Genomic DNA, 13,967 nt, shown 5'->3' on the forward strand with positions numbered 1-13,967 from the left:
TGCCTAAGGGTCCAAAATGTTAAAATGCGAGACTGGGTGTCGCATTTCTTAAAAGCCAAATCTTAATTCCAGAAAAAAAGGTAAGACTCCCTGCTCCCATGATTTTCGCCCTTGTCGGCATTTTGGCTTTTAGTCTGCAATATTTGAAGATATAAACAAACAATTTATTTTGCATGTGGTCGGCATTTCGATAAATATAATTACAAAGCAAAGAAAAAAAAAGACAGTGAAATTGTATTTCTCAATTCGGTGTTTTTACAAACGCTAACTAAAAACTGACAAGTTTTTTTTAATCGGTGAAATTATGTTTGCTCTACGGAAAGAACGTCGAATTTCCTTCATCAGAATGCGATAAAAGTATCTTCCGAAATCGAATGTTACTTATAAATGAAAAAATACGTTAACTCCTATTACTGTTGTAATGATTAAAGTGAAACTGAATAAATCGGGCAGACATACATTAGGCGGGTTCTTAATAAAATAATTCTATCCTCAGTAAGACGACATAAACATTTAATATTTACATTTAAAGCATTTAAATATAACGATCACAGATTAAAGGTAGTAACGCTAATGCGTATATCAAATCTTTCGAACAACACTCAATCAACAAAGTAGAGTTAAGTTGTCACACAACTTCTAAGTTCAATAATAAAATGTTTTAAGTTGCGCGTGAGTTTATTTTTGCTTCTCCGTTGCACCACACTGTTTAAAATATCCATAATTTTTTAAGGATTGGTATAAATCAGTGGCAAATGGTCATAGGTAAATGATTATGATAATGTTAAATACTAATAATTAAATGGAAAACAATTGGATGAAAATTCGTAGGCTGAAAAAAGTAAGACGGGGAATTTTTAAAAATACTTCGTAAAGTATTTTCAATAAACAAATATCATTTTTATTGCCTTTACATTTTAGTAATTTTACAGAATTGCTTTAGCATCACTTCAAATACTAAAATATGAATATTGCCCAAATTTTTGGTTATTAGACTTTAGTATGAAAATAACAGAAATAATCATGTGATACAAATTCAAAAACAAGTTACGGTCACAATGAAATTGCTAATCAGGAAACTAAGAGAAGAAGTTCGCACAGTACATCAGAGGAGTTATCGCTGCCATTCTAGGAGACGACCGCTTATTTAATATTTTTATTGCCGGAAAACAAAATGCTCGTAGCTGCTATCTATTCCGCTTGCTGTGACGCTCGTCTAATTGGAACGTTTTTTGATTGAGATTTGTCAGTCATTCGATTTTTTCCACGCCTGAAATTCTTATTGAAACAATACTAGCAAATGACCTGTAATTCAAATACATTTTTAGTTAATTTATTATATAAACTAAAAATTTCTTTCATAATTACATTACTTACTTATATATTCCCATACATCATGTATTCGGTAAATTTTAATTTCCTTAATTCACCCGCAGAAGTTTTCTAACTGAGAACAAGAAGCTTAAATCTTTCCTCAAAAGTTCGGAAGTTTCATCCAGCTTCTATTAAATTTCAGAGTTTTTTTTCTTCTTTCAACTTAAGTTTCCTTATTCATAAAACCTATTTTTAACTTTACCTTAGAGAAATAATTGCCACAGAATAGAAACATTATGCATAAGGATATTCTTGTAAAAATATTATCACCTTTGTTCACTGTTGGATGCATTAGAATAAAATGAGTACTATTCATCTCATGATACCGAGACTAGCACTTTTCGACGATTGTACATTCTTACGGTGTGGTTCGTAGAAAGACGAGCTATTATTACACCTATTAGTTCCTCGGATCATTTCAGTTCCCTCTACTGCTAAATGTACGTACCTGCTTCTTGTATCTTACCGTTCACTCATTTTTTGATGAAATAAACGCATCCTTACGCATGTGCAAAAGCGCATTTTCGAATTCGAGAATGAACAATATTTAAAATTATCATAAAAATAATAATAGAATACTAATTATCTTTCTAACACATTTATTACAGATATTCGGTGTTTCACAAAAATTTTCACTTTCGGCTGTGAGAAATAATGGATCCATTGAGCATATAAAATTGATATAGAATCCCAATTAAAAAATGTTTTTAAGAATAAGAAAGTTAACATGTTGAAAGAAAGTGTTTACATTTTGTAAATATTTCAAAAGTAGCATTTGAAGGACAACTTCACCTTTTAGTTCATACCATCCTAACCTCATCGATAATGTGATTGGTAAATGGGATTCATCTGATGATTATGCATCCTTACCGGATATATGGTGATATATATAATCACCACACATTTTGGTAAATGTGATGAATGCGTGAATATTTGGTATCGGAACATTTGCGCTCGGTAAATCATTCCCTACCCCTGTTGCATCGTAGGTTTACTGGGATTTGGACCTTTGGCAAGAAAACTTGGCGCGGGTGACGGTTTTTAGTTTTCCATAGCTGCATTTCCGGTCGGGCAAATTGGTAATAATGAAATGGCGATAATTTTTGTAAAAATTTTATTTGATCTTTCATTTATGAGATCTTGTACATACATTTATCTTATTCATATATCTTGCAATAAATGATAATTAATTCTATTATTAATAGAAAAGTAAGACTGTAGTAGCTGTTTTATTTACTAATATTTGAACAATCTCATATTTCTGAATGAATTTTCTTCAAAATCGCGATTAACTTTACTCATAAAAGGGAAAAAATGTATGTGTATGTATATATATTACAATAGTTCACTTAGCAATTTTATGTTTTTTAATCTCAATAGTACTCATGTTTTATGTCATAAAGTAAAATTGTCTTAACATTTATTGAAATTAGATTCGTAATAGAAAAGAAATTTTTAGTAAAAAAAAAAAAATGTACATAAGTGGATTAATTTGAACATAGGATTCTGCCAATTATCTGCCAGTTTTATATTATAGATTTCAAGAATTCTTTTGCCTTTTTCTTTCAATACATTAGTTTGGAAAAACCTGCTTTTGTTTATTTCAACTCCCTTTTTTTGTTAAATATTCTTTTAAAAAATATTTTAAATCATGTAAATTCTATTTACAAAATCAATTCTGCTTTTATGTAAAGAAATGTCTTATATCTGATAAATAATTATGTTTTACAAAAAAAGATAAAGAAAATACATGCCTAAAGAGAACATTTTCACATACGAAATTTGAATACTATATCTTGGATAAAATAGGATATCTAATACACAGGGAATTGAATTTTTAGGCTACGACAAGACATAAGTTTTGACTTCAAATTCAGGTTTTAGTGATACAACTATATCAATTAACAACAACAACAAAAAATCTAATGCAATTGGCCAGTAAATAGAATGATTAGTGCGTTACACATCATTTTATAGATTTTGTTTCCTTCGTAATTATATTTATTGGTTAAGAAAAAAAATTAGTTTGATATTGCTTACTTTAATAGGAGTATTTTCAAAATAGTAGAAATAAGGGAAGTTTGTCATATTTGAATCACCAAAATAGTTTTTAATGACAGAAAAATAATTTCAATAGAGGAAAAACAGTAAATTTTTTGTAGTTTATTTACTTTTAAAAATGTAATAAACACTCTGAGAAATACGCTTTAATGTAGAAAAAAATATAGCCTATTAAAATCGTTTCATCGGATCAATTAAAGAAAATGATTCCACAAATTACATCACTAATTTTTTTAAGCTCAATAATGAAAATATGTTTTGATTTTCAAGCTCATATCAGCATATAAAATTTGAACTCAAGTTTGATATTTTATGAACGATATCATTTCCTTTTTTATTCGTTTGTTCCTCAAGATATAAAAGAATACAGCCTTAATTTTTCTATTGATTGGTGGCTTTTTGTATTAATTATTATCTTTTTGCTTTAGACTTTTCCAATTTCAATTAATGATAATGTTTATAACTGCTTTCTGAGAGCTACGATAGACCTCTTCAAATTCAGGTAATAATTTTAATTCTAATTTAAGCCCTTTTTGGAGATCCTTCCCCCCCCCCCCCCGAAAAAAAAAAGAATAACCTAACTTTATCTTTAAAGTATTTGAATAAAATTATACTATAATATGTACTAAACTGTGGTCAATAAAATTTACTCTCAAAAGATATAACATGCTTAATTTCAAGCGGTTGAAATTCTATCTTTCCTTTGATAAAACATAACATTTATTAGCTTTCATTACATTTTTTTAAAAAAAGAAATAGAATGATATTCTATTAATTAAAGTGCTTAAAAATTGGTTCCAAATTAACACCTTCAACACCTATGCAGAATTACATTAACTTAATAATGCTTGGGCATATGTGATTGAGTTCATGTGACATGAGGACTGGCTTTTTGAGTTAGTCAGCAAAGATTTATCAAATATCTATTGATAAAGTTAATTCATTTCTTAGTTCAGATATAGTGCTAATAAAAATTAACTGAATCTATCGTTACCATACAATATACTTTTGTAGAAAATGAGACCAACTCAAGGACTTCTAAAAACGGCAGTTGTAACATATGAACAGAAAACTGCGAGTGATGATGAATTTCTTGCACGAAAAATTGTCTTCACTTTTCCAAACGTGAAATTTTTTCAAATTAATGTTTCTATCTAGATTAAAGCAGCATTCGTCTCTACAAATAACATTTTTCAGAAAAAAAAGAAGTTTTGATTTTGCATTGCAATAAAAACAATGCTTTTCTTGCTGAGTATTCCAGTAAGTCTCTGAGATGGTTTAAATGTTCAGTTCCCCAAGTTTCTCTTCCCTTCTTTATAAAGACGATAGTGCAACTGCCGAAGTGTGAAAATGAACAACGTTATTATTATCAAATTTTTTTAAAGCCATCATGATGATGTACTAATTGCATTCCGAAATAAACGCTTTCTTTCACATTTGTGGCCAGTCCTTCAAAATTTAAAACTAAGCATATACCTACAAATGTTCTAGATAGAAATGTGAAATTTTGTATAGATGAAAATAAGAATCAATATATACTAATTCACTCTTGAAATTATGATGGATATAAAAAAATTTAATTTTTGCAATTTTTGTACAATTGCCTATCTTATTTAATGAAATTTTGTAATTCGAAGTATGTTCAGATGCAATATTTAAAAAAAAAGTGACTTTAGAAACCATGCTTACATAGTTGTGAAATTAGTTTTTATCTTAAGGCCTAATATTTAAATATTTATCATTGTAATTTCAATTTTGATTACGATAAAGGTCCAATCTATATAAATCTATACTTTTGGCAAGAAATTCAGGGGCGAAAAAAACAAAAGAACGAATAAAATATAAAGTAATATATTTTATTTTTAGCTTTCTTTCGTGCTTAGATTTAAGACAAATTGAAAATTAGTAATATATCATTGGCAGCGCTTTTAAGAAAATAGGCAGAAATTTGTTACTACATTACTTGGGAATAAAATTTAAGCTCATGATACTGTATTTGAGAATTAAGCGTTTTAATGTAGCACGTTTAGATTAGCCGGCCAAAAAGCTTATTTTTTTGCAAAAAAAAAAAAAAAAAATTATTTGAACAGCTTTAACGTAAAAAATACATTAGCTCATTTCAAGTATCAGTTTGTGGAATGTATATACATAAAAGCATACATACATATAGAAAGAATTAAACATTATTGATATCCATTAAAATTTGAATTTAAAGCCCTTTCTATGTATTTTTTTTTTCATTTTGTTAAATAAAGTTAAAACGTAAGAGATATAAAGATTAAATCCTCATAAAAGTAAAAATTATAATTCATTTTATTAAATTAAATTTGTATTATGCACATCAGAATTATAATTTTTATAAATGTCTTCCGTGTGGGAAAATTATAAACGTATTCCTTTTAATAAATACATTTTTAAAGCAAATTTCTCACACTTTATATTTATTATATCGTTGAAACGTGGTAAGGTCATCAGCATTTTTCTCAAGGAAGTTTCGTTTCGTTATCAGAGACAAGGAGTATCTTTCTCATTCATAGTGAGTTGATTACCATTTGGCGTACATTGTAAAATCGCCAAATTTTACATGCAAAGATAAATTTATAATGTGGTAGTCTTTCATGACACTTGATCGGAAAGGGGGAAATTTATCGAGCGCAAGTACCATAGAACCGAATATTTATCAAATTAACTGGGGAGTTTATATAATTCTCCACTCCTAGCGGCGAATGTAGTTAAATTTCGTTATTGAAGAGGGGAACAACTGAGATAACATTTAAAATTATCACTACGTATTTTAAAGGAATCGTATATTATCTTCGACTTCATTTTCCCTTTTCTATGCAAAAGCTGAGCGGTTTACTTTTTAGTTTATCAATTCATGTTGTTAAATATTTTCTGTTGCAATATTTTCTAGAATATTCTCACACGTTCCTTTAAGTTTCAAATTACTTTTCAGAATTCAACTTTTTATAATTTCATTCATTCATTTATTTTATTATTCCCCATGCTTTTGGGGCGGCTAATTTATGCAAATCTTAAGAAGGAAAAAACAATGAATAGTTTTGCGAATCACATTCTGATATTCATACCTTTTTCCGTTTGAAAATGTGTCAAGAATTTGCTCGTTTATGTTTCCATAAATGTAAATTTATTTTATTATTGAATTCGCTTTTAATTTTTAAATGATGAAGTGGCTCTTTCCTTCAAATATATGACGTATACTAAGAGACAGTGTTTAATAGTCAAAAAATTTTTCTTCGAAATTTGATTAAGTTTAGTTTGATACATCTCAGATTTTTGTGTTCGAAATGCACACTTGTAAATGCAACTGATAACTGGCATGAAATTTTGAGTTGGCTTTTTCCTTTTTCCATCAAATTCAATTTCTTAAAATTTCGGACGAACCGCGTCAGCAGGAAGTCTGTTGTCTATCCACGTCTTTGTGAGCATGCAAATAACTATAAAACTATTATAACTATACTAGACTATTAATACTAACTACTATAACTATTTTTATAGATGGTTCAAATTTGCATACAGTTTTATAGTTAAAATTATGGACCTTTATCATTGACAGATAAAATCAATTGAGAAGTTCTGTCTGTATATCCGCGCATGCGTGGAAGAAATAACCCGAAAAGGCAACGATTTAGACAAATGAAATATAATATGTAGTTCTGTAATCAAAATTTATTTATAAAAATTCTAAATTAATAAAAAATTATAAATAATAAATTTATAATCAATAAAAATCTCTTCACTTCATTGTAGTTGAAGCTCAAGGCGTGACTTGTAGGATTGGTGTGCGTGGTGAAACGTCAATAATAGAATACTTCGCTGCTTTATTTTCATATTTTGAATGCTGCTGAGGTTTCACTAAAACATTATTGCGATGAAATTATTGTATAAAATTTCATCATCTACTATACTGCGACATTTTATACTGAAATATTTTTAAAGAAGCAAATGCATTTTATGGATGTTTTGTTAATTGTGAACTAAAATCATGACTAAACGAATGACGCTTTCGTTTAACAAGAGGTTGGAATTCCTCACCCCTCCCCTTTTCTAATTTTTTTTCTGGTACCTCCAAGGTCAGGAAATATAACAATTTGTGTTATTATATTGAACACTGCTGGATGCATTCGGTAAAAATGCTTGTATCATAAAAATAACAATGAAACGATTAGAATGCTTATTATCATTTGAGCAATTTTATTCTAGATATTCAAAGCTTCAATCTTTTAAAGAATTGTTTCATTTCAGAGAAATGAATATTCAACTGAATCTATTAAAATTGCATAGAATTACACAGAAATTTTTTCGATAGAATGTTAAATGTTAGTTAAAAGATACATATATTTAATAAATATCTTAAAAACAGCATTTAAATGACAGTTCCACGTTCAATTTCATATCATTCTAATTTCATCTATATACCCAAAATCTTGAAAAAGTAAGGTACTGTAATTGGTTTCATTTCATGTTTAAATGATGGCTTTGGCCATAAGAAAGGGACATTTGAATTACTTAATGTTGCTCTTTTCTTTAAAAGATGTAGTGAAAGACTTGATGCTCATGATGTAAATAAATAACTTCATTTGAAATTCCGTACAATAAAGTTGTAAACAAAAATTTGATTTAAACTGAAACTTCATAGATAAATTATTACTTACAAACGTAAGTTGGATCGCCACAGAATTTTTTGTGTTTATTATTCGCAATTTTTTTTCTTTGATATTATTAATTTTATTAAATACTTTTGTACTGTTTCTGCTTCCTCATTACTTTTTAAGCTCTTTGGGTTGTGTGTGTGTGTGTGTGTGTGTGCTGCCGCTCTACAGGCTACTGTTTTATCTACAGTACCAAATTTGTCATACATATATATATGGGTGCACATCGGATTAATTTCTTAAAAACATTGAATCGAATTTTAATTAATTAAAAAGCAAGCGAATAATTTGCCAATAACTTTCGAAAATATTACAGCAGCACAAAGATGGTGTTTTCATCATGCTAAAATTCAAAAAATTATCTTTTTAATGATGCATGTCATTTTGCCACATATTTTTTTTTCAATTTTTAAGCAATATTTAAAAAATATATTAAGCTTATTTCCAAATAATATATTTCACACAAAAACAAAATGACCTGTGCATGTATACATTAAGTTTGAATTTAAACAATTATCTTTTATTAACGTGTTGCCATCACGTTAATAAAAAAACTCTCATTAAAAGATTAAGAAGTTAATTTTCACTGCAAATTAAAGATCGAAAAGCGTCATTTTTAGCATGCGTCTGTAAATACTTGTATTCAGCTCACTAACATTTCCTTTAAAGCAAACATTAGTTGCATATAGCTAATCTATTGGTATGTGGTTCTTGCATTAAACATTCACATTTTCAAATTTTGTCACCAGCTGCCACTTCAGACTGAGATGATCAAAAGAAAAATAATCATCTGCATATTGTGTAAATGGACATCGAAAATGTAGTTTATCACAAAATCCTCACCAGCTGAAAAAATTAATTCAAATATTTTACAATTGTTGTTTTTGAAGGAATGTTTAAAAAAATATCGCTAACTACGCTAGCGATATATAAGCATAATTTATGTATTCACCTGGAACTGTTATATGCCTTTACCTGTAATCTTATTTGTAACTTGTTTTATTTTTCGTATATATTATTGATTGCACGTGGAAACAAATGGCTCTGTAAAAAAATCTTTATCATCAAATATGACTTAACTATGAAGAAATTTGAGAACAGAACGGGAAACCACTTTTTTTTTAAATGTCTCTCTAGTTTTTATGTAAAAGCAGCCATTTCGAACAAAGTTCTTTCTCGTGGCCAGTTAAAGTATCCTTCTTTTAGACGCCCACATGTTTCGAATTTAAAAAGAGAGAGGAAGATCCTTTTAAGTAAATAATTAATGGAGACCGTCCTGGAAAAATATTATTCCACGCCGAGCGTCGCCACTTGAACGTGACTTTTCTGGGCAATCCGCTTTTTCTTTTTTTCTCTCCCATTTTTTCCAGTGGACGCGTGTTAATCTTCGCTTAATAGCCGAAACGATTGCAGAGTGCAGATCATTATCGTCTTTCTCGAGGAACAAATATTGAGTCCTCTATTACTGAACATAATTTTCAGGCATAATTATTGGATCGTCTAAAATGGCACATAAATTGAAATCGTGCAAATATTTTTAAACATGTGATTTAGTAAGCATTTAAAATAAGTAATTAAATGTTCAATAAATAAAGCTAAATTGTATTGATAATATAATTTACCCTTTTTGATCTTTACTTATATAAACGCACTCAGAACAAATGTTCGCAATTTCACAGCTCTGAAATTTTCATAATAATTTTCTTATATCCGTCTTATTCTGTAAAAAGAAATAAACAAAACTCATTTTGATGGGTTTTTTTTTTTTTGTGTTTTAAGATATAGATAAAGTGCATTTAAAAGTCGTTAAACTTTAGATTGTTCTATGCCTTCCAAGTATACCATAAAACTTTTTATTTCAGATTCTTTAAATTATATATTTTAGTTCGTCACTATATTCTGTCACTGCATTATGTGTCATAGAAATTGCAATTTTTGCTTTAAATCTAGAATTTCTTCATTATTTCCAAACATTTTCAAAAATTATTGAAATAATGCAATTCACCATCAAAGCAAAAAAAAAAAAAAAAAAAAAAAACATTTATTCCAAACCAATTTTATCGTTGTCTATGTAACATAAGAGAAAAATCATAGCACTTCAACAAAAAAATAAAAAATTCTGAGAACTCACTGCAAATGTAAAACATTCCAGAATAGTAGCATTGAAAAATAATTACAGACAATAAACAAAAAAAAAAAAAAAAATAAACCCCCAAAATTTTTTTCCAAACTACAGTTTAATCGCTTAATGGGTGCCTCTGGTAACGAGTGATTTGCAGAACGAATAAAACAAGACGTAAAGAAAGCGTCGCTTAACTAGCGATGGCGAGGAGACACCGGGAAGTCACATGCTGGATTGGCCTGTATCTGTATTAAGCGTTTGTTTCAAGAGAGCACTTATATCTATCTACATGGGAGAAATTTGAGTCGGATAGAGTTGTCGAAGGTGACTCCGAGGAAGTGCTTTTAGAGCCTTAAACGACAAAATTGTATCTATGGCCGAGATCATGGAGGAGAGGTGAATAGCAACGGCATTGGTGAGCTGGAGGAAAAGCATAGCCAGAACTACCGAAAAAGTTATGGAACTGCATTATGTGTCACAGCAAAACGCTACGGAGAAGATTTAGTCAGGAGAGGAGGAAATTATAAGCAAATCTTACAAAGCAACAATCTTACAGTGAAATAAAAGAAATGTGGAAAGCATGATAAATTATTGCATTGTACCTTGAAAAGCCTTACCCTAATAATTAATGTTTTAAATATATGATTTAGTAGGCATTTAAAATAAGTAATTAAATGTTCACTAAATGAAATTAAATTGTATTGATAGTATAATTTAAAAAATTAAAGTAATAAATTCATTTAATGATAATGCTATGTCTAAATTTACCGAAATACTAATTTCTTTAGACAACTTTGGGGTAAAAAAAACATACAATATAAAAAATAAACTACATTATTATAAATTAGTTACATAGATTCCAGAGAGGAAAAACTGTTACGCCTAACGAGTACTTTTCGCATTACGAGTAAGATTCGGGAGCTCATCAGGCACCACTGCATTTTTGGAATTTTTTTTTTGTCCCTTCTCAAATATTCTTTCTAGTGCTGTTGTAGTAAAATCTATACCTAAACACTGCTTTACATCTGCTTTCGAATGTAACTGATACGAGAGTTCATAAGCAGCTTTCAGAAATCTTAAAATATGTGTTATTCTGTTTGTTAATGAACGCGTTACTCAGAAACGCAATAAGCTATACAAGTCATTCACGTGAATGTGAACACGATAACTAAAGTTTCCGGCGTCGAGTTTCGAAAAAATCAAATTTTAGACCTATCCAGCAGAGTGATGCCGGTTATCTATTCGAAATTAATTTAACCCTTTAACCGGCTGGAACGTAGAAAGTCGCTCCAACGTGTCTCTTGAAAACCGGCTGGAACGTAGGAAGTTGCTTTCCGAAAACTGTTTTAAACCCGGCTGGAACGTAGGAAGTTGTTTTACGCAAACTGCTATTTACCCGGCTCCAACGTAGAAAGTCGCCAATGCTTTTCCCCTTAAATGCAATAAACGGGGTGGGTCATCTGCTTGTTAAGGTCATTTTGTGGTTTTCGCTGACAGTTAGAATTTGGGTGGTCTCTCTAATTAGGGGAATGAACTCCCGAGAAGAGGAAACAACGTTTTTCGTAAGAATTCACGATTGCAGGATCGATTGGTGATATGAGCTGTATACTTCATTCCTGATTTGAATATTTCAATATTTCACCACAAATTTAATATCCAAATGAAAACTATTATACTTAATAAAGGTAGGGAATCCCTCATATTTACATGTCATAATCATGTATAACAGTTAATGATTGTGATTAGTACGTACAAAAAAGTACGTTTGAACTTTTAATAATACTTTTATTAAAATGCAGTAAAATATAAAAAAATCTTTATATAAAATTTTTAATTTATTTTCATCCCGATTACTAAGCAAGACAAATATTTATTTATAAATGTAATTTTAACTATTGCTTAAGATTTGTATATAGATTTTGGCCAAGCATTTAATACGAAATGAAAGGAAAATTTGAAAATTTTTTGGATCTAATTATTTATTTTTTACTGTTTAGAGTGAGTTTTTAGTAAAAGCGTTTTTAATTATTTTTATAAATGTGTTTATTTAAAGTATTTATTTTATTTTTTATTTCATTATTTAAATACAAGCGTTCTTTACTGCTTTTTGCAAATCATATTTGTCTTTTTTTTGGGGGGGGGGGGCTCAGGTAGGAAAAAACCCCGCTTCTTTTATAAATATTAAAAATATTTTTTAGAAATTATATCTTTAAAATATATAATTATATTATTAATATATATATTTAAAATCTCTATAAAAAATCAAAGCACACTCAAATGGGAGGAAGATTTGTGTCTTGTGACGAGCTGCGAAAAGCGTATATGAAAAAAATTACTTAGTAATAATAAGGAATATTAAAAAAAAGTTTAGCATATGAAAGAAAGAAAATATATTTAATAAAAGGAAAAAAATTATTCATATTCAACAAAATTCGGCGATGAGTATGATATTACTTTGAAGAATAGAATTAATAAATGTATCTGTGCAATTATAATTATTGCTTTGCATTAAAACAGCATTAGCTATTTAATGAAATTAAATAAATGCATTAAAGGCTGATACGATTTCTAACTGTTTGAACGTATCACAAGGCTGTGGATTCAGAACTTTTTTTTTATTTATGGATCACGGTTCCTTTCAATTACTAGTATTAGGTAAAAAAATCCATGTGTTTCTCTATGTGAAAATAGTTTTTCGGCTTGTCCGCATTGTTAATAGAAGTTTTAAGATCAAATCATTCCGGCGTCCTGGCATAGGGGTAGCGCGTCTTCCCCGTGATCTGGGTGGCCCGGTTTAGAGTCCCGGTTTGGGCATGGTTGTTCTTCTGTTGTTCTATCTGTGAGATGTGTGAATGTGCCCTCCTGTAAAAAGGGGTTGTGCAAGCGAATGAATGATGCGTGAGTGGCAAAGTCGTACTCTTGGCCCTAGTTGGCGCTGCTATAAAAAATAAGAGACCTCCCCCTCAGGCTTAAATCGCTGTCTTCGTAACAGCGGGCTTGTCAGTGGCAAGTGCCATAAGAAACAAACAAACAAGATCAAATCAAGCTGTAAAATGTCGGTAGGTTTAGTGCTTAAAATTGCCCAAGTTACGTTACAAAGAGAAGCGTTACATCTGGTGACAACAGCCTATTCAATAAAAATTAGTGTCTCAAAATGGGTTATATAGAATATATGCCAGGCAGATTGTACAATAGAAGTACTTTTAATACGAATCTCGCATAGAAAGGGAGGATATTTTCCCTTGCTAGACATTCAGCAAGACAAGAATGAATTCTTGAAAGATGTTCTGAGTAGTTTTAATCTTTACCATTTTTTAAATTTATGAGTCTTGGATGTAAAAGATTAATTCATCACTCCTGAAAGCGCTGTTCTTTTTATAAAATTAACGTGGGTATTATGGCAATAATATATGAAAAAAAGTTTTTAAGCTTTGCTCTTTAATCAGTTTTAGATTTTATGTCAAACAAAGTGTGTGCTCTACTATTTTTGATATTCATATCCATTAAAGTTTTTTTTTTCATAGAACATTTAAAGACGTACTTCTTAATATATTTAATAATAATTAATGACTAAAAAGTAAAATAAAAAATTCAATTTCTCTGTTCACTAATACAAGGCAAGCGGATTTTCTTACTAAATTTGTTTATATTCTGGTTGAAATTCAGCTATTGATCAGATACTACTGAATATTGTTTCCAATAGAAAAATTGCTTCCTTTAGGAAATTTATTTCTAAT

Source organism: Argiope bruennichi, chromosome 9, assembly GCF_947563725.1.
Source record: "Argiope bruennichi chromosome 9, qqArgBrue1.1, whole genome shotgun sequence".
Taxonomy (NCBI): domain Eukaryota; kingdom Metazoa; phylum Arthropoda; class Arachnida; order Araneae; family Araneidae; genus Argiope; species Argiope bruennichi.